This window comes from Lithobates pipiens, unplaced genomic scaffold (genome assembly GCF_037356315.1).
Source record: "Lithobates pipiens isolate NorthernLeopardFrog02 unplaced genomic scaffold, aLitPip1_a1.2 Scaffold_18, whole genome shotgun sequence".
NCBI lineage: Eukaryota > Metazoa > Chordata > Amphibia > Anura > Ranidae > Lithobates > Lithobates pipiens.
The window spans coordinates 572,046,904-572,068,174 of NW_027507758.1; the positions used below are offsets into that span (position 1 = coordinate 572,046,904).

Below are 21,271 nucleotides of genomic sequence, written 5' to 3' on the forward strand. Positions count from 1 at the left end.
GACAGCGTGCAGGGACAGGAAGAGGCATAGACTCCCGTGGGAAGTGGGTGAAAATACCTGTCTTTGACAGGTATCTGCACCCCCCTCCCCCCTGAAAGGTGCCAATTGTGACACCGGAGGGGGGGAGGGTTCCGATCAGCGGAAGTTCCACTTTAGGGTGGAACCCCGCTTTATTATTGTGCTTCCCATCCGAACTGTCTGCACTAGGTATATGTAAAAAAAAAAAAAAAAACGGATTCGTTTTTATGTCCACTGAAAGATTTATCGGTTATTACATGATGGCACTACTGTTTGCTCTCACGGCCGAATGTTCGTTTTTCGAAAATGGGTTCGGCCGATTTTTTTGTATAGTGTATGGCCAGCATAAGTACACCCTAATGGTGAACTTCTCTTATGCATAGTTGCCAACGGTCCCGAATTTCCCAGAACATTCCCGGGATTAGGATATTTGTCCCGGGAAATTCGGTTTGTCCCGGGAAATTCAAATTCCCCCTTTTTTCGCCGCCGGTCGATAGAGGTCCGTGGCCGGCGGAGACAATGTCTCCGCTGGCCGCCATTTTAAAGAAGACCAGCTGGTTTTCAATATAGATGCTGTGGCACCGCCCACCCCCGCTGCCAGTGTGTGTGTGAAGTGCAGTGGGCGGCGCCGCAGTTCAAAGTCTCCGCGCGCCAACGATGGGATGTCGGGGCCAGTATGTCGGGGACCATTCTGGATGTCGGGGGCCAGTCTGTGTATGTCGGGGGCCAGTCTCTGTATGTCGGAGCCAGTCTCCGTATGTCGGGGGCCAGTCTGTGGATGTCGGGGGCCAGTCTGTGGATGTCGGGGGCGCCAGTCAGAGTCTGGATGTCAGAGGGCGCAGTCAGAGTCTGGATGTCAGAGGGGCACCAGATGTTAGGAGGATTGATAGGGACACCAGATGTAAGGAGGGGCTCCGCTGATGGACACAGATGTGAGGAAGGTACCTCTGATGGGGCACCTGATGTAAGGAGGGACTCTGCTAGGGGCACCTGATGGCATCTGGTGGCAGACAACGTGGCTAGTGACGCGCTCATGGCTCCAGCTGATTCTGCATTATGGTGAGTTGAATGATTTCATTTCCTATTACAATGTAATAATAGAAATAATGCGCTTCAATCATCCTGACACCATAACAATAATGGCGCCGGGATGATTGAAGCGCTAACACCAGGTATTTGGAGTATCTTTATCTGCTGATTGTCAAACTCTGGAAAACATATATTGCTATTGTGGTGTAGAATCGGGGGGCTGCTGTCCCTCCATCCCGCAACCCTCCCCCCCTTTCCTTTCCCTCTTCATCCCGCATTCATCTCAGACACTAACCACACCCCTTTGAGCCACGTCCCATGTAAGCCACGCCCACTATTTTACGTAAACCACGACAATATCCTGCTGCGCTGCGTGCGCCGCATTTTCACCTTTTCCTATGCCACACCTATAACCACATGCCCCACCCCCTAATTATAACACAACTCTGCCTACTGGCAAAAAAGTGCCCCGAATTTTTTTTTTTTACAATGTTGGCAACTATGCTTATGTGGTTTTGCACGTGTAGCGCTTTTGTCCACTTGCTGACCAAGCTTTTTCTGCCACTTTGTTTATAAGTTTAAATCAGTATTTTTTTTGCTAGAAAATTACTTAGAACCCACAAACATTATACTTTTTTTTTTAAGCCGAGACCCTAGGAAATAAAATGGCGATTGTTGCAATTTTTTATGTCATGCAGTATTTGCACAGCAGTTTTGCAAATGCAATTTTTTGGGAAATAATACACTTTAACACATTTTTTAAAATCACAATATTTACCCCAATATTTTTGTAAAAATGTGAACATTAATGTTACGCAGAGTAAATAGATACCTAACGCGTCACGCTTTAAAATTGCTTACACACGTGGAATGGCGACAAACTACAGTGCTTAAAAATATCTATAGGAGATACTTCAAATGCCATTACAGGTTACCTGTTTTAGGAGGTCTGGCACTAGATGAATTGCTCTTGCACTAACGTTTGCAGGGATACCACACATGTGGTGTAAACTAGACATGTGCGATTAGTTTCGTACGAAATGAAAATTCGTATGAGTTTCCGGAAATTGGTACATTCGTTCGAATCTGAAATACGAATTTTTATGCATACGAATTCGGTACGAAATACGAAATTTCATTTACGAATTTCAGATCCAAATTCATGAAGAAAATTCGTAATTGTTACGAAAAGTTAACAAACCTAAAAGTTAAAACCCAGGAAGTCAGCATAGGGATGGTGGGAACCCCTCATAATGATAAATTCATCATAACGAAAATTTGTAATTGTTACTAAAAGTTAACAAACTAAATGTTTAAACCCCAGGAAATCAGCACAGGGATGGTGGGAACCCCTCATAATGGGCACAGCAGGTGTACAGACCTGGGAACTCAGCACAGGGATGGTATGAACCCTATGGGAATGCTTACAAATTTCATGCGAAATACGAAATTTGAAATGAATTTCGGATCCAAATTCCATTACAACGGAAATGTGACTGGTGTTTTGTTCACCAATCAGAGGAAGTCAGCACAGCACAGCACAGGGATGGTGGGAACCCCTCATAATGGACACAGCAGGTGTACACTCAGACCTGGTAACTCAGCACAGGGATGATGGGAACCCCTCATAATGATAAATTCATCATAACGAACATTCATTATTTTTACGAAAAGTTAATGAAACAAAAGGTTAAAAACCCAGGAAGTCAGCACAGCACAGGGATGGTGGGAGCCCCTCATAATGATAAATTCATCATAACAAACTTAACAAACTTTACTATTTTTTTACGAAAAGTTTATGAATCTAATGGAAATTCGTATTTCATACGAATCCAAATTGAATTTCGTACACGCATTATGAAATAAAAATTTTTTTTTTAATAAGAAACGGATCGAAACAAAACAAATTTTTCTGACGGCGCCCATGTTTAGTGCCAACAGCGTTTACATATGTGTTTGCTTCTGCGCACAGAGCCACATCTGTGCCCAACAGTGCTCTAAAGTGGCACATCTGTGCCCCATCAGTGCTCTACAGTGCTACATCTGTGCCCCTTTAGTCCTCTACAGTGAAACATCTATGCCCCTCAGTGCTCTACAGTACCCCATCAGTGCCACATCTGTGTCCCATCAATGCCCAGCAGTGCTCTACAGTGCCACATCAGTGCCCAGCAGTGCTCTATAGTGCCCTATCAGTGACACATCAGTGCACATTTGTAGCCCATCAGTGCTCTACAGTTCCCCATCAGTGCACACCAGTGCCCTAAAGTGCCACATCAGTGCCCTACAGTGCCCATCAGTGAGTGCTCATCAGTGACACCCTGTCAGTGGATCCTCATCAGTGCCTGTCAGTGCCGTAAAAATGCGTAGAAAAATGTGTTTTCCCAAAACTTGTGGAAAAAAATGACATGTTCAAAAGACTCATAATGCCTCATACAATATACATTGGGGTGTTTGCTTTCCAAAATGGGGTAATTTTGTTTCCATTGTCCTGGTGCTCCATGGCCTTCAAAAGTGAGATAGGTCATCAGGAAATTAGGCTTGGTTCACACCTAATGCCGATGCGGCTCACAGCAGGGGTCCTGTACGTCCTGGTTCACCGTTTCAGGTCTGATTTCAGCCCAGATTTTGGGCTGAATCCAGACCAAAAACGGACCAAAAGACGCAAAGGGCTCCTGTGCAAATTCGCACTGGAGCTACATCGGAGATATGTGAACCGGCTGAATGCTATGGAGCCAAGGGGGGCCATCTTCCCCTCACTCGGCAGCCAGCCAAGCAGGAGAGAGGACCCGATAGCCTCCACCGCTACCGGCGGCTCCGGTAAGCAGCCGAGACCACCGGAGCGAGGCGAGAGGGGGGCCCTCTCCCGCTCCCATAAAAGTAATCCGCCGCAGAGACCACTTTTATCTGAAAGAGGATTGCCCGCTGAAGAAGAGGTTATGGTAGCTATATGCTGCCATAACAACGATATTCCTCTTCAAAGCGCCGACCTATGATGACTGTGGGCGGTCCGTAAGTGGTTAAAGGGTCACTCCACTTTCGTGAGGAAAAAAAACTGCAAATAAAGAAAAAGTAATATAGCACATATAATTGCAACACTAATCATATTGGGATTGAATGTTATTAAAAATGGCCTTTCCTTTTCAATCTGCAGCCGCTGTAATTTTCCGAGAATGATGCACTGCAATATGGCTACCTGGAGTTGTTCTGTACACAGAGTGTTTACTGACCACTCCCCAGAAACATCATTTCCTGCTTGTGTGATTGGCTCACCAATTTTCCCAGAAGTCTGCCTAAGATACAAATCAGATTTCAGGCATCCCCTGCAACAAAAATGTCATTTTTGGAGAGATACTTTCAATAGGAGCACATCTAAAGGGATGCAGGTCCAGCAGATTTCCTCATTAGTGCCCTGCAGCTGCACACCTGACAGTTAATTATGAAACCACTCCCATTTGACTCACTCAGAACAGAGGCACAGACAAACACACATGGATTTCTTCAAAATAATAAAAGGTAGGAATCTGCAACAACGTTTGTTATAATCCTTGCAATGCACATAGATCGCCCAGAGGGGAATGTTTTTTTTCTCGACAAAAGTGGAGTTACGCTTTAACAATGAAAAAATTTTTTTTTTTTAAGTAGTTGTAAACCTCAAACATGAAATACGAACAAAGCATATCCCTCTATAGTGTGTACTTGTCTCAATCCAGAGCACTAAGTGTCTGCTGCTTCTTTCCTCTGTTATCAGCATGAATCACTGCTGACAAGTTTTTCTGACACCAAGAGAAAAAAGGTCACAGGGGAGGGATCTCGGACACACAGCCTGTGATTGACAGCCTCAGCTCTGTTCCTGTGTGCTGTGTGAAGGGGGGTGTGTTCCTTCCCTCCCATCCGCTCTCAGGACTCTCCTCACTGAGCTCTGCAGAGTGTAACTTCAGCTCTCTCCGCCCCCTGTTTTCTGACAGTTCAGACAAGCTTTATAAATTGTGGACTTTAAAGGGGTGTAGAGAAGAGAAGACTGCAGACAAACAAGTACAACTTATGTAGGACGATTTGTTTCATTTTTGTGTATCACCTGAGGCCAGTCACTCCACTGCTTATATGGAAGGGTTTCAACTGAACTGAATTGAAGATGTGCAAAGTTATGTGACCCGAGTCATGTTATTAGCAAAAAACATGACCGAACTGATGACACTACTGTTGACTGACTTACAACCTCTGCTAGAAGTCTGTTCCAAACAGCTCAACGGCCTTTTTTCTTTTTTTACTGCCCTCCCCGGGGCCACCTATGTGAAAGAGATTGCCTGAACAAAGATGGCTCCATCCTTATGGAGAGGAACGCAGATGAATTCATTATCAGGAGGAGTGCTGTGATCTCTGAGATGTAATAAATACTCGTATGTGTTATTTAATTCTAGTACCTTTGATTCATTCACACGGGTGCACCAATCCATACACCCATGAAAAGGAATGTGTTCACTGGTGCAGGCAGCCTGTTCAAATCGATGACAGAGTGGCGGCTGCAGGGACCTGCTTGGATCTCCATGTACACTGCCTTGCAAAAGTATTCACCCCCCCTTGGCATTTTTCGTGTTTTGTTGCCTCATAACCTGGAATTAACATGGATTGTTTGAGGATTTGCATCAATTTACAGAACATGCCCACAACTTTAATTTATTTTATCTTTTTATTGTGAAGCAAACAACAAATAGGGCAAAATAACAGAAAAAGTCAATGTGCATAACTATTCACCCCCCTAAAGTCAATACTTTGTAGAGCCACCTTTTGTGGCTATCACAGCTCCAAGTCGATTTGGATAAGTCTCGATGAGCTTGCCACATCTTACCACTGGGATTTATGCCCATTTCTCCTTGCAAAACTGCTCCGGCTCCTTCAAGTTGGATGGTTTGCACTTCTGAACAGCAATCTTTAAGTCTGACCACAGATTTTCTATTGGATTGAGGTCTGGGCTTTGACTAGGCCATTCCAACACATTTATATGTTTCCCCTTAAACCACTCAAGTGTTGCTTTAGCAGTGTGTTTGGGGTGATTGTCCTGCTGGAAGGTGAACCTCCATCCTAGCCTCAAATCACACACAGAGGGGTACAGGTTTTGCTCAAGAATATCCCTGTATTTAGCACCCTCCATCTTTCCCTCAACTCTGACCAGTTTCCCAGTCCCGAATGCTGGATGGTGTTCTTTGTGTGATGTGTTGGGTTTGCGCCAGACATGGTGTTTTCTTTGATGGCCAAAAAGTTCAATTTTAGTCTCATCAGACCAGAGCACCTTCCTCCATACATTTTGGGAGTCTCCCACATGCCTTTTCGCAAACTCAAAAAGTGCCATTTTCTGAAAAATAGTTTTATGTATATATTTTTCCAATTTTACTTCACCAACTTAGACTATTGTGTTCTGATCCATCACATATAATTCAGATTAAAAAAACATTGAACGAAACACTTCATGACCGGGCCATGTTTTATGATATGGCACTGAGCTACTTTAACTGATAATTGCGCAGTCGTGCGACACTGTACACAAATAAAATGTATGTCTTTTTTTTCCACACAAATAGAGCTTTCTTTTGGTGGTATTTGATCAGCTCTGTGGTTTAAATTTTTTGCGCTATGAATAAAAAAAGACTGACAATAAAATATATATATATATATATTTTTTTTTTTTTTGTTTGTTTGTTTTTGTTTCTGCTATAAAACATATCCAATAACAAAAAAATTAAAAATCTTTCATAAATGAAGGCCAATATGTATTCTGCTACATATTTTTGGTAAAAAAAAGATTCCAATAAGCGTATATTGATTGGTTTGCGCAAAACTTTGGGATAGATTTATTTCTTTTACTACAGTAATGGCAGGGATCAGCAACTTATAGCGGGGCTGCGACATTGCGGCGGACATTCTGTCACTTTTGACACTTTTTGGGAACCAGTGACACTAATAGAGTGATTAGTGCTAAAAAAAAATATACACTGTCACTGTACTAATGACACTGGCTAGGAAGGGGGTAACATCAGGAGCGATCAAAGCTGGTGTTTATGTGGACTGTGGGAGGTGCTTTTACAAGGGGAAGAGATGGAATTTATTCCCTGCAGGGACACAAAATCCATCCCTCCCCCCCCCATCAGAATGGAGCTCTGCATTGTCTACGTAGGCAGATGTCAGTTCGGTGGTGACGGGTGCTGGAAGACATCAAGCACCCTGCACCCGCCAATTGGCTTCTGCTGTGTGCAATCACAGTTAAAGCAAGGCGGTGCCGCCCACCCGGAATTGTTGGATCACCTATATATATACATGATATAGGTGCCATTCTATAGCAGTAAGCCTGTTATAGAGCGGACTTAAATCAACCAACCAGACCACCAGCTGGTAGGAATCAATTTTTTTTTAGAGGTGAGTAGAAGAATTGGAGATGCCGGGGATTGAACCCGGGGCCTCATACATGCAAAGCATGCGCTCTACCACTGAGCTACATCCCCTTGCTGTGTTCATAGTGATTGTGAACTCTTATGTTGGCCATACACTATACAAAAAATCTGCCAAAATTCAATCATTTCCATAGGTTGTTAGTTTTTCAGCCAGTTAATGGGCACAAAATCAATAATCGTTGGGACGTTTTTGAGCCGAAAAAAATGAAGGACAAGTTTGGAAATTTTCTGCTGAACGAATGATAAATTGAAAGGTTAATAGATTTCCCGTCCAAACTGTCTGCACTAGGTATATGTAAAAAAATGAACAAAAAATGCATTAATTTTTGTCCACTGAACGATTTATCAGTCAGTGATGGCACTATCATTTGCGCTCACGGTCGAATGTTCGTTTTTTTCAAAAATGGGTATGGCCGATTTTTCGTATAGCGTATGGCCAGCATTTGTTTAAGCACTGTGCCACAATAGAATAATATATATATATATATATATATATATATATATATATATACAAAAAATACATGCCCAGGTGTGATCAATCATTGAAAATCGATCACGCCTGATGACACCTGATGTACTGACTCATTTCTTGAGACTAAGGATGGGCTGTTTCTGGAAAAGGAATATTCATTACAGCTTAATTTAGTTGCTATTCTCACACTATTCTGTGGTACCAGTGACACCTACTGGCAACAGTGGGAAATGCACAACACAGTCAAATTAGAACAGAACCAAATAAACTATGTACAATCAGTCTGAGCTGGTTACAGCTCAGCCAAAAACTAAATTTGCATTATAGCCCCATTTTTAGGAACAGGGGGCTACAACAGTATGTATAAAATAATATGCAAAATGGTTGGAGGGAAGCTTCAGAATGGCAAAGATGTTTTTATTACAAATTATGTGAGCAGACTGCAGTTCCTCTTTAAGAAATATGTGCAAGGGGAAGAAGAAAACTGCGCTGAACCAAACTGTGATGAACTGAAACGAATAGCTGCTAGCACTCAAACAAAGTCTACAGAAATGGATACAAAGATTAGTGCAGCGCTAAATACTGTAAGGGCCGGTTCACACTGGGGGCGATGCGAGGCGACACGACTTGCCTCGCCGCGATCTGACAAGTCGCCCCCATTCTGTACAATGGAACCATTCTGAGAGGAGCGACTCGAGTCGCTCCGACTCAGAAAAAATGTTCCTGTACTACTTTTGGGCGACCTCGGGGCGACTTGCCTTGACTTCTATACAGAAGTCATTTGCAAATCGCCGCTGAGGTCGCGGCAGGTCGCGGCGAGGCAAGTCGGTGTCGCCTCGCATCGCCCCCTGTGTGAACCGGCCCTAACTAGATATGTGTAAAAAAGTGTAAAATATATAAATATGTGTTAAAAAATAAATAAAAAAGTGAGCCCACTATGTCACATGAATTGTACTGGAACACAAAGCAAGGACTAGTGGAACATATCACTGATGACAAGTGAAAAGAAAATGGTGAACGCACTATAACATGTAAACGCACATATGAACGCACTGTAACATGTAAACATGGTGTTCAAAATAAAAACAAATAATAATCACAGGTTTAAATGGGTGAATACTATTGTTAAAAAACTATATGACAAATAATAAACATGAGTGTCTGAACAAAAACAAGTGCAATGAAGAGAAGTAACTTCCAGATGAAACATTGACATAAATCCAGATGAATTCGATCGAATGCCAAAATACACATAAAAGGTGTTCAAATGAAAGGTTGGGTACCCTTACCGGATGTGATGGACATACATACCATAGGGCAGTGGGTCAAACGAGCTCACAACACCTTGGTTCCTGGTGTCGACACTAGATGTAGTTATCCTTCGACGACAAACTATGCATTTCTGTATCGTACATCAGAACCGTCAGCCTGATGTTCACACTAGATGTGGTGGTCCCATGAATCCAACTGTGCATCTCCAGACCATGCTTCAGAGTGGCAATGAGACCAACTCCCAGATGGATCCAGAGGGAGGTAACGTAGGGGGAACAGGGGAATTCACAGTGATCCGGACGTGGACTAAAATAGAAAAATAGGCTCCATATGGTGCAGGTCAACCAAAAACGGTTTAATATATAAAAAAAATTTACAATTCAATGCAGGAAAAAAAAGTGATCACTTTATAAGGATAAAAGCAATGTGCAAAGCCAAAGAATGCTGATCCAACGCGTTTCGACTCTATGGGTCTTCAACTGGGGCACTCATGTTTATTATTTGTCATATATTTTTTAACAATAGTATTCACTCATTTAAACCTGTGATTATTATTTGTTTTTGTTTTTTAGATTTGCACACATTGTTCACATGTTACAATGCGTTCATAATATGTGTGTTCACATGTTATAGTGCGTTCACCATTTTCTTTTCACTTGTCATCAGTGATATGTTCCACTAGTCCTTGCGTTGTGTTCCAGTACAATTCATGTGACATAGCGGGCTCACTTTTTAATTTATTTATTTCCACATATCACCACATGTAGGTGAGTTCTAGATGTTTACACATATCTAGTTACAGTTTTTAGCGCTGCACTAATCTTTGTATCTCTTTAAGCAATACACACTGGACACGAAAACAACTGGCCAAAGCTGACATTCACACTATTTCTAAACCTGACTTTGCTGAACATTTCATAGTCACAGCCTAAAATACATATCGTATTTATCGGCGTATAATACGCACCTTTTTCCCCTTAAAATCAGGGCAAAATCGCGGGTGCATGTTATACGCCGATCCTCCACGATTTTTGAGCCTCTGGGCGGCTTTCAGCCGCCTTTGGTCCTTCTCTGCGGCTTTCGGCCACCTCAGCGGCCGAAAACCGCCAAAAATGGGCGAGAGCGAACGAAAGCTGACGAGAAGGGCCAAAGGCGGTCGAAAGCCGCCGAGAAGGGCCGAAGGCAGGTGAAAGCCGCCGAGAAGGGCCGAAGGCGGGCGAGAACTAGCGAGTGCCTCCAAGATACACAGGACATCTCGGCGGCGCCATTTTTAAAAATAAAACCTGAAGGCAACACTGAGAAGGGTACAACAATGGACAAGGCTGCATTACAAGGCTGCAATGATAGACAGGCTACATGACAAAGCTGCATATGACACTGACAAGGCTGCAATGATGGACAGGCTGCATGACAAGGTTGAAAATGATACTGACAAGGCTTTAGATGGACACTGATAAGGCTGCATTGATGGGCATTTAAATGTAAGTTTTTTTTCCTTAAACTTCCCTCCTAAAAGTTTTTTCCTTAAAATTCCCTCCTAAACTTGGGGTGCGTGTTATACACAGGCGTGTGTTATACGCCGATAAATACGATAGCTCCCAACTGTCCCTGATTTCGAGGAACTGTCCCTGATTTGGAGCAATGTCCCTCTGTCACTCATTCCTCCTCATTTGTCCCTCATTTTGGTCTGATCTATATAGTTGTATATAAAATGTACTATTTAGCTTTCAAAAAGTGTTTCCCAGTGCTAAACCTTTCATCTGATTTCTAAATTGCTGCATTTGTACATTTTAAAAGCCAATATAAAGGAATAGTAGTGGTAAAAAAAAAAGCCCTTGTGGATTTAATTAACCTTTTTTTTTGTTAATTCTCCTTTAAAGGGGTGTGGCAAGGGGCGTGTCCCATGCCTATATACGTTTGTTAGCAGGCCTCCCTCGTTCCCATCTCAAAATGTTGGGAGGTATGAAAATATAATATGGAGATATTCGAAATGAATAGAATACAGACGTCTGTTATAAAGCCAAATTTATCAAATAATTCTACAGTTACTTCATGTACACTGCCATGTTGACACCAGAAAATTCTATCATACTGACCTCGTATTCTTCCTTTGCTGGGGCCAATCTATGGCAGCATACTTTGCCCACCCATGTCCAAATGATTTCCAGGCTTCCTTGTGGACTTAAAAGTCTCATGTCTATCCACTGGCCCTATGGGTTGGTAGTCGAAGGGGCTACTCTCAGATGTACTCTGCCATGGATTGGAGCCAGAATGGGAAAATCACAATGTAAGTATGATAGAATTTTCCTTTTCTGACGCATCATGGCAGCACACACACTGGGTTGTGACTTGGCCCCCACAACCTGACAGGATTGGTTAGCTATAAATTTGATGGAGAGGCACCCCACTTCATTCTCTTTTTTTTCCTCATCCGACATGTAAACTTAGGAGATTGGATGCTTTCCATAGATTTATTGAATGCTTATCTACACGTGCCCATACACCCCGCTTTTCAAGGTCAACCATCAACATTTCCAGTTTCAGTGTCTTCCGTTCGGTATCTCCTCCGCTCCCAGGACATTTACTAAGACTCTTCTTCCTGTGATCGCGTTCCTAAGAGAGAAAGGCCTGGGACATCCTGCTCTTAGCGGACAGTCAGGAAACATGGATTATACTGATCGACACGCTTCAAAGTTTTGGGTGGTTGATCAATTGGAAGGAGAGCAGTCTTCAGCCCACTCAAAATATGACTTTCTTAGGGGCAGCACCCGACACGTTATCAAACAGAGTCAGTCTACCTCAGGAAAAAGGCTGACGGCAAAATATCTTCCAGCAAGAATCTGTCTGAGCATTCTAGGGTCAATGTTGGCCACTTTACCGATGATCCAGTGGGCACAATGGCTCATGAGGACATTGCAGTACTCATTCCTTACCCAGTGGAGGGGAACATCAATGCTCCAGTCGATCACCATTCATCGAATCGTGAAGCAGTCAATTTGGTGGTGGATGCATACAGACAAGGATTCTAAGGAGACACAGACCGATAGTCCACCCAGAACCCAAGGTGATCACCTCGGATGCCAGACAGTCAGATTGGGGAGCCCATTATCAGAACCAGGCTGCTCAAGGACAGTGGCAATTCCAAGCGAGGGATGTGGTGTCGAATGTCCTAGAGCTCAGAGCAGCCTTCCAGGCTCTCCTAGCCTTTGGCCCATCCTTGATGGGGAAAAGTGTTCTAGCCTGGATGGACAACAAGGTGGCAGCAATATATACAGAGACAAGGAGGTACCAGAAGCAGTACATTGTTGGAGGAAGTCCATCCCATCCTAGAATGGGCTCAGATATTTCTATTAGATTTGCGAGAAGTATATGTCCCGGCAGCTCAGAACCTGCTAGCCGACTGTTTGAGCAGGAAGTTCTTATCAAACAACGAATGGTCCCTGAACCTTCAAGTCTTCAATCTCCTGACCCAAACTTGGGGAATGGCAGAAATCGATCTGGCAGCAACACCCTCAAACACCAAGTGCCAGAGATGCCTATCGAGAGCGGCATACCCATCTGCGGAGGGAGTGGACTGCCTTCTCCATCAGTGGAACTTCCAGTTGGGGTACATATTTCCACCAACGCCTTTGATTGCGAGGTTCCTATCGAAGCTCAGGAGATCTTCGGCATCAGTGATAGCGATCATTCCCTTTTGGGAAGTCCAGGAGGCCTTGGTTTAAGACTCTGATACAGCTCAGTCTGGGGGACTACCTTGTCCATTATCACAAGATCTTCTTCACCAGGGTCAGTTCCTCCACCCAGCACCGGAGAAGCTCCATCTGATGGCCTGGATATTGAGAGGATTAGGTTCCTAGAGCAAGGTTGCTCACAGGAGGTCATTTTCTGTTTTTTTTTACATAGGTGGAAAGGAGAATTACAAGGAATGTGCAGTAGAATTTTACATTACAATTAATGTATGGTATCCCGCAATTTATTTTGTTGAGAAGTGGGTATTCGTTTTATTTACCATTTGATATTTACACCTCTAAGAATGCTTGCTTATCTAGAACAATGATTTGTTGGTTTGCAAAAACCTGGAGATGCCGGGGATTGAACCCGGGGCCTCATACATGCGAAGCATGCGCTCTACCACTGAGCTACATCCCCTTCTGTATGTTAGCTGCTCTGCAGCATTGTACTTTTTGAGTGGAGGGGTGAAATTGGAGAGCTGAAAGGTTTTCATTGGTTGCACTGGGACTAGGGTTGCCACCTTTTCTTCAAGTCAAACCTGAACACTTTAGTGGCGCGCAACCATTTTTTTTTTTATAGTATAAACTATACATATATTTGCTATTAACCACTTCTCGCCCGCCGGCCATTAAATGCTGGCTGGGCGGCGCGGCTTTTGTTCTGGGTGGACGTCATATGATACTTCCCAGAACAATCGCTCTCGCGCTGCCATGGGGGCCCGCATCGCAACGATCGGTGGTGCGGTGTGTCAGTCTGACACACTGCTACACCGATCTCGGTAAAGGGCCTCTCACGATGTAAACAGGAAGAGCCGTTGATCAGAGGACAGGGGTCACTGTAAGCAATAGAGAGGACCGGGGTCACGGTGGGCATTAGGGAGGGCCAGGGTCACGGTGGGCATTAGGGAGGTCCAGGGTCACGGTGGGCATTAGGGAGGTCCAGGGTCACTGTGGGCATTAGGGAGGACCGAGGTTACAGCAATCATTAGGGAGGACAGGGATCACCGCTGGCATTAGGGAGCATCGGGGTCACTGCTGTCAAGAGGAGGACAGCAATGACCCCTTAGCAGGCATTAGGGAGGACAGGGGTCACCACTGCCATTAGGGAAGACAGGTTTCTCCACTGGCAGGAGGGAGGACTGGGGTTACTTCTGGCAGGAGAGAGGACCAGGGTCACTGCAGGCATTAGGGAGAACAGGGGTCACCACTGGCAAGAGTGAGGACAGGGGTCACCGTTGGCAGGAGTGAGGACAGGGGTCACCGCTGGCAGGAGTGAGGACAGGGGTCACCGCTGGCAGGAGTGAGGACAGGGGTCACCGCTGGCAGGAGTGTGGACAGTGGTCACCACTGGCATGAGGGAGGACCGAGGTCAGTGCAGGCATTAGGGAGGACAGGGGTCACCACTGGCAGGAGTGGGGACAGGGGTCACCACTGGCATGAGGGAGGACAGGGGTCACCACTGGCATGAGGGAGGGCAGGGGTCACCGCTGGCAGGAGGGAGGACAGGGGTCATCGCTGGCAGGAAAGAGGACAGGGGTCACCGTTGGCAGGAGGGAGGACAGGGTTCACCACTGGTAGGAAGAAAGCAGGGGTCACCACTGGCAGATGGGAGGACAGGGGTCGCTGCTAGCAGGGCACTGGGCAGAGCTCTTTCTCCATTCCCTGCACATTGCACAGCCTGAGCACAGGCAGCAATATCCCCACAGCACACATTATACATGAAATCCAATAAGCGATGATCTCACCAGAATGAGTCAAAATCCTATCTTGGACAGTTGTCCCCAATGGCAGATTTCCCCATATCTCCTGTTCTTGAATTTCCTCTTGTTTCATTTGCTGATCATTCCGTTCATTTGCTGATCATTTCCTGTTCTAGGTCACTGAAATAGCATGAAACTCTATTTCAGCCAGGCAATTAATATTTATTTTAAATCCATTGACTTTTTATAATCCTACATAGTGTGCTTTGAATTTAATAAACAAGATTACCATTGCATGTCAAATAAAGATCATTATCTAAAAGTTGGAGATGCCGGGGATTGAACCCGGGGCCTCATACATGCAAAGCATGCGCTCTACCACTGAGCTACATCCCCTTCCATACTAGTATATTGCCATTCATTGCCATCCATTGCCATCCATTGCTGGATTGCTGGATCGATCTGGCAGTAACACCCTCAAACACCAAGTGCCAGAGATGCCTATTGAGAGCGGCATACCCATCTGCGGAGGGAGTGGACTGCCTTCTCCATCAGTGGAACTTCCAGTTGGGGTACATATTTCCACCAACGCCTTTGATTGCGAGGTTCCTATCGAAGCTCAGGAGATCTTCGGCATCAGTGATAGCGATCATTCCCTTTTGGGAAGTCCAGGTGGTCTTGGTTTAAAACTCTGATACAGCTCAGTCTGGGGGACTACCTCGCCCATTATCACAAGATCTTCTTCACCAAGGTCAGTTCCTCCACCCAGCACCAAAGAAGCTCCATCTGATGGCCTGGATATTGAGAGGATTAGGTTCCTAGAGCAAGGTTGCTCACAGGAGGTCATTTTCTGTTTTTTTTACATAGGTGGAAAGGAGAATTACAAGGAATGTGCAGTAGAATTTTACATTACAATTAAAGTGGTTATAAACCCTTACAAACCACTTTGATCTACAGGTAAGCCTAGATTAAGGCTTACCTGTAGGTCCAAGAAATATCTCCTAAACCTATACGGTTTAGGAGATATTTGCCCAAAGACAGGCAACATTATGTTTTGCCTTTGCAGGGAATGAAAGAGGAAGTAAACTCATCAGGGTTTACTTCCTCTTTAATGTATGGTATTCCGCAATTTATTTTGTTGAGAAGTGGGTATTGGTTTTGTTTAACATTTGATATTTAACCAATATTTGCACCTCTAAGAATGCTTGCTTATCTAGAACAATGATTTGTTGGTTTGCAAAAATCTGGAGATGCCAGGGATTGAACCCAGGGCCTCATACATGCAAAGCATGCGCTCTACCACTGAGCTACATCCCCTTCCATATCTAATCTGCCCTGCAGCATGGTACTTTTTGAGTGGAGGGGTGAAATTGGAGAGCTGAAAGGTTTTCATTGGTTGCCACCTTTTCTTCAAGTCAAACCCGAACACTTTAGTGGCGCGCAACCATTTTTTTTATAGTATATACTATACATATATTTGCTATTAACCGCTTCTTGCCCGCCGGCCGTCAAATGCTGGCTGGGCGGCGTGGCTTTCGTTCTGGGTGGACGTCATATGACGCTTCCCAGAACAATCACTCTCGCGCGCCCATGGGGGCCCACATCGCAGCGATCAGTGGTGCGGTGTGTCAGTCTGACACACTGCTACACCGATCTCGGTAAAGGGCCTCTCATGATGTAAACAGGAAGAGCCGTTGATCAGAGGACAGGGGTCACTGTGGGCATTAGGGAGGACCGGGGTCACTCTGGGCATTAGGGAGGGCCAGGGTCACTGTGGGCATTAGGGAGGACCGAGGTCACAGCAATCATTAGGGAGGACAGGGATCACCGCTGGCATTAGGGAGCATCGGGGTCACTGCTGTCAAGAGGAGGACAGCAGTGACCCCTTAGCAGGCATTAGGGAGGACAGGGGTCACCACTGGCATTAGGGAAGACAGGGGTCTCCACTGGCAGGAGGGAGGACTGGGGTTACTTCTGGCAGGAGAGAGGACCAGGGTGACTGCAGGCATTAGGGAGGACAGGGGTCACCACTGGCAAGAGTGAGGACAGGGGGTCACCATTGGCAGGAGTGAGGACAGGGGTCACCGTTGGCAGGAGTGAGGACAGGGGTCACCGCTGGCAGGAGAGCGGACAGGGGTCATCGCTGGCAGGAGGGGGGACAGGGGTCACCACTGGCATGAGGGAGGACCGAGGTCAGTGCAGGCATTAGGGAGGACAGGGGTCACCACTGGCAGGAGTGGGGACAGGGGTCACTACTGGCATGAGGGAGGACAGGGGTCACCACTAGCATGAGGGAGGGCAGGGGTCACCGCAGGCAGGAGGGAGGACAGGGGTTATCGCTGGCAGGAAAGAGGACAGGGGTCACCACTGGCCAGAGTGGGGACAGGGGTCACTACTGGCATGAGGGAGGATAGGGGTCACCATTGGCATAAGGGAGGACAGGGGTCACCATTGGCATGAGGGAGTACAGGGGTCACCACTAGCATGAGGGAGAGCAGGGGTCATCGCTGGCAGGAAATAGGACAGGGGTCACTGTTTGCAGGAGGGAGGACAGGGTTCACCACTGGTAGGAAAGAGGATAGGGGTCACCGCTGGTAGGAAGAAAGCAGGGGTCCACTGGCAGATGGGAGGACAGGGGTCACTGCTGGCAGGAGGAAAGACCAGGGTCACCGCTAGCAGGGCACTGGGCAGAGCTCTTTCTCCATTCCCTGCACATTGCACAGCCTGAGCACAGGCAGCAATATCTCCTCTTCCCCACAGCACACATTATATGTGAAATCCAATAAGCGATGATCTCACCAGAACAAGTCAAAGTCCTCTCTTGGACAGTTGTCCCCAATGGCAGATTTCCCCATATCTTCTGTTGTTGAATTTCCTCGTTTCATTTGCTGAATGCCTGTTCTAGGTCACTGAATTAGCATTAAACTCTATTTCAGCCAGGCAAATAATATTTTTTTTAAATCCATTGACTTTTTATAATCCTACATAGTGTGCTTTGAATTTAATAAACAAGATTACTATTGCATGTCAATTAAAGATCATTATCTAAAAGCTGGAGATGCCGGGGATTGAACCCGGGGCCTCATACATGCAAAGCATGCGCTCTACCACTGAGCTACACCCCCTTCCATACAAGTACATAGCCATCCATTGCCATCCATTGCCATCCATTGCCATCCATTGCTGGACTTAAAGGGGAAGCTGCCAGTTTTTATATTTTTATTTTTTTTTAGAGGCAGGAAAATATACATTTGAACTCTGAAAAATAATAATCATAAGTTTCTGTAAAAAAAAAAAAATCACTTCAACTCTTATAAGCCTTTAATATTGAAACAAATAAAACATTCAGTTTATACACAGCACTTGTTTATTTAATTACCTCTGACCCCTAGTGGAAGGAAGGAGGATTGTCTTGTCAGAGTTACTGCAGTTCATGATAGGGTGAAATACAGGCCTGTAAATAAGTGCAATCAGCTACTCTGCCACTAGGTGGCTCTGCCCCAAAATGCAGTGGTAATAGGGAATTATGTAAGTGGGTGTTAGGTCCCCTTTTAGACAAGGCCTTCTTGTAGTGATGTCATGGGTGTAGTCATTACCCATATAAAAGCCAGGATGGGAGGAATTCTAGGCACTGCAGATGGGGCATGGGAGCCAGACACTCCATACCTATGCAGATGTACTCAGCTACTGCACAGGCTATGCATAGGGCAGAAAGCCTCGGATGAGATAGTCCATTACCCAGAAGATCCAGCTGTAGTCTCACAAAATATGGGGGTGCTCCTAAGGAGAGGAGGAGGTATTATGAGAAGATAGCTTAGCAGTGGTGTGCATTGTGCATCTTTCACAATTGACTGCTACTATATGTGATTGGTGAAATCTGCCAAGCGACACCAGATAGTATGTCTATGTGATGTGACAGGTGGCAACCGTAGGCCACAATCAAATTGTTATTTGGTAAATGCTTTGACTCCAGTTGTGTGGTATTTTGGTATATAAAAACCTTTGCCAAAATGTTCAGCAACATGAGGGATGTCTGATAGACATGTGCACTGCCGAAAAATGTGTTTGTTTTCATTTTGCTTTCATTCATTTTTTATTTTTATTTTTTTTTCGTTTTTCGGGTCATATATTATGATCAAGATTCGTAAATTCATACATTCGTAAATTCATAAATTCGAAAATTCGGAAATTCTGAGAATCCCAGACAGGTGGCAACCCTAGGCCACAATCGAATTGTTATTTGGTAAATGCTTTGACTCCCGCTGTGTGGTATTTTGTTATATAAAAACCTTTGCCAAAATGATCAGAATTAATTTTTTTTTTTTGTTTTTCGGAATTCATAAATCCCTATATTCGTAAATTCATAAATTCGAAAATTCGGAAATTCGAAAATAAGAAAGAAAATCCGAAAATTCTAAATATTATTCTAAATAATAACTAACTAATAATAACTATTAAATTATAAGAATTGGAATTTCATTTCAAATTTGGCTGTTAGTCAACGTAACAAATATGAATTTATCCGAAATAAGGAATGACGTATTTCTAAACAAATGGAACGGAATTAATAATAATAATAATAAGAAGAATAAAATGTTTTTTTTATTTTTGTTATTTATCTCCTTCCTGCCAACCGTATGCACCTCGGCTTTAAGGGGTTATACCGGGGTGATGCACGCAGCTGCATGCATCATCCCAGTGCCATTTTGTAGAACGGGTGGCCGGCTCTTCAGGGATAACAACCAATGCAGCTAAACGCCACTCGGCTGTTATCCCGGAGGAGCTGGAGTAAGAGCAGGAGGGGGAGGGGACTTGATGGACTTGTGTCTTTTTTCAACCTCACCTACTATGTAACTATGTAATGTGTACATGGTATGAATGGCCATTAATACCCAAACTATGAGAGATAAGGTGATACAATATTGCTTCCTCCACCGACACGTTTCAGAGAGTATACACCTCCTTCATCAGGGGTATGAGGTGTATCATTTATCTAGAATACAAGTACATAAAGCAAAAACATGTATTTATCATAAGTGTATAGCTCAAACATTTTTTTCTGTTATGTCTAAAACTTACAATCAATTAAATGGTGTTGCTCACATTCCATGTTTCAATTAAAACAGAGTTTGAAAATTCGGCTCTTCTGCCCAACCTTGAGAGTAATATGTATCATTCTACTTTAGAAACAGAAAGTGGGGGGCCCCACCCACAGGTAGGAAACAGGTCACCTGGCAGGAGGAAGGATAGCGGTCACCACTGGTAGGAAAGGGAACATGGGTCACCGCTGGCAAAAGGGAGGGCAGGGTTTTACCGCTGGCAGGAGAGAGGACAGGGGTCACCGCTGGCAAAAGGGAGGGCAGGGGTCACCGCTGGCAGGAGGGAGGACATGGGTCACTAAATGCAAATTCAGCCAGGCAATTGGTATTTTTTAAAATCCATTGACTTTTTATAATCCTACATAGTGTGCTTTGAATTTAAAGCGGGAGTCCACCGGGACTCCGCGTTTTTTTTTTTTTTTTAGAAGCCAGCAGCTACAAATACTGCAGCTGCTGACTTTTAAAATAGTGACACTTACCTGTCCAGCGCGCAGCCGATCTCTAGGTCGTCTGTCGGGTCCTGCCGCCGCCATCTTGGGTATGGGAATCAGGAAATGGAGCCTTTCGGCTTCATTTCCCGGTTCCCTACTGCGCATGCGCAAATCGCGCTGCGCAATAAGGACGCTCCCCGCTGCCTCTGGGATCTGTGTGTTTCCCAGCAGGCAGCGGGGCACTTGCGGGAAGGGGCGGGCACTTGCGGAAAGGGGCGTAAGTTACGCCCCTTTCCGCAGAGAGCTATCCCGGAAGTGGGTGCAGTTACCTGGATTATCCAGGTAACTGCACCCCCCTCCCCCCTGAAAGGTGCCGATTGTGGCACCGGAGGGGGGGAGGGTTCCGATGAGCGGAAGGTCCACTTTAGGGTGGACCTCCGCTTTAATAAACAAGATTACCATTGCATGCCAATTAAAGATCATTTTCTAAAAGTTGGAGATGCCGGGGATGGAACCCGGGGCCTCATACATGCAAAGCATGCGCTCTACCACTGAGCTACATCCCCTTCCATACCTGTACATTTCCATCCATTAAAGGGTGTACTTAAAGGGGAAGCTGCCAGATTTTTTTTTTTTTTTTTTAGAGACAGGAAAATATACATTTGAACTCTGCAGAATAATAATCATAAGTTTCTGTAAAAAAATTTTTTTATCACTTCATCTCTTACCAGCCTTTTATATTTTAACAAATTAAACCTTAAATAGCATTCAGTTTATACACAGCACTTGCTTATTTAAATACCTCTGACCCCTAGTGGAAGGAAGGAGGATTGTCTCGTCAGAGCTACTGCAGTTCATGATAGGGTGAAATACAGGCCTGTAAACAAGTGCAATCAGCTACTCTGCCACTAGGTGGCTCTGCCCCAAAATACAGTGGTAACGGGGAATTATGTAAGTGGGTGTTAGGTCCCCTTTTAGACAAGGCCTTCTTGTAATGATGTCATGGGTGTAGTCATTACCCATATAAAAGCCAGGATGGGAGGAATTCTAGGCACTGCAGATGGGGCATGGCAGCC

General features: G+C 44.8%; 6 non-coding genes across 6 annotated transcripts; all 6 read right to left on the reverse strand.

The window, feature by feature from the left end:
- Positions 1 to 7,469: 7,469 nt before the first annotated feature.
- On the reverse strand, positions 7,470 to 7,541 carry TRNAA-UGC (transfer RNA alanine (anticodon UGC)). The gene has a single exon. It is a non-coding gene; the product is annotated as a tRNA-Ala (tRNA).
- A 5,770-nt stretch (positions 7,542 to 13,311) lies between these two features.
- Positions 13,312 to 13,383, reverse strand: TRNAA-CGC (transfer RNA alanine (anticodon CGC)). Its single transcript has one exon. It is a non-coding gene; the product is annotated as a tRNA-Ala (tRNA).
- Positions 13,384 to 14,989: 1,606 nt separating this feature from the next.
- TRNAA-UGC (transfer RNA alanine (anticodon UGC)) lies at positions 14,990 to 15,061 on the reverse strand. The gene has a single exon. It is a non-coding gene; the product is annotated as a tRNA-Ala (tRNA).
- An 849-nt stretch (positions 15,062 to 15,910) lies between these two features.
- On the reverse strand, positions 15,911 to 15,982 carry TRNAA-UGC (transfer RNA alanine (anticodon UGC)). Its single transcript has one exon. It is a non-coding gene; the product is annotated as a tRNA-Ala (tRNA).
- A 1,736-nt stretch (positions 15,983 to 17,718) lies between these two features.
- Positions 17,719 to 17,790, reverse strand: TRNAA-UGC (transfer RNA alanine (anticodon UGC)). Its single transcript has one exon. It is a non-coding gene; the product is annotated as a tRNA-Ala (tRNA).
- Positions 17,791 to 20,689: 2,899 nt separating this feature from the next.
- On the reverse strand, positions 20,690 to 20,761 carry TRNAA-UGC (transfer RNA alanine (anticodon UGC)). Its single transcript has one exon. It is a non-coding gene; the product is annotated as a tRNA-Ala (tRNA).
- Positions 20,762 to 21,271: the final 510 nt, after the last annotated feature.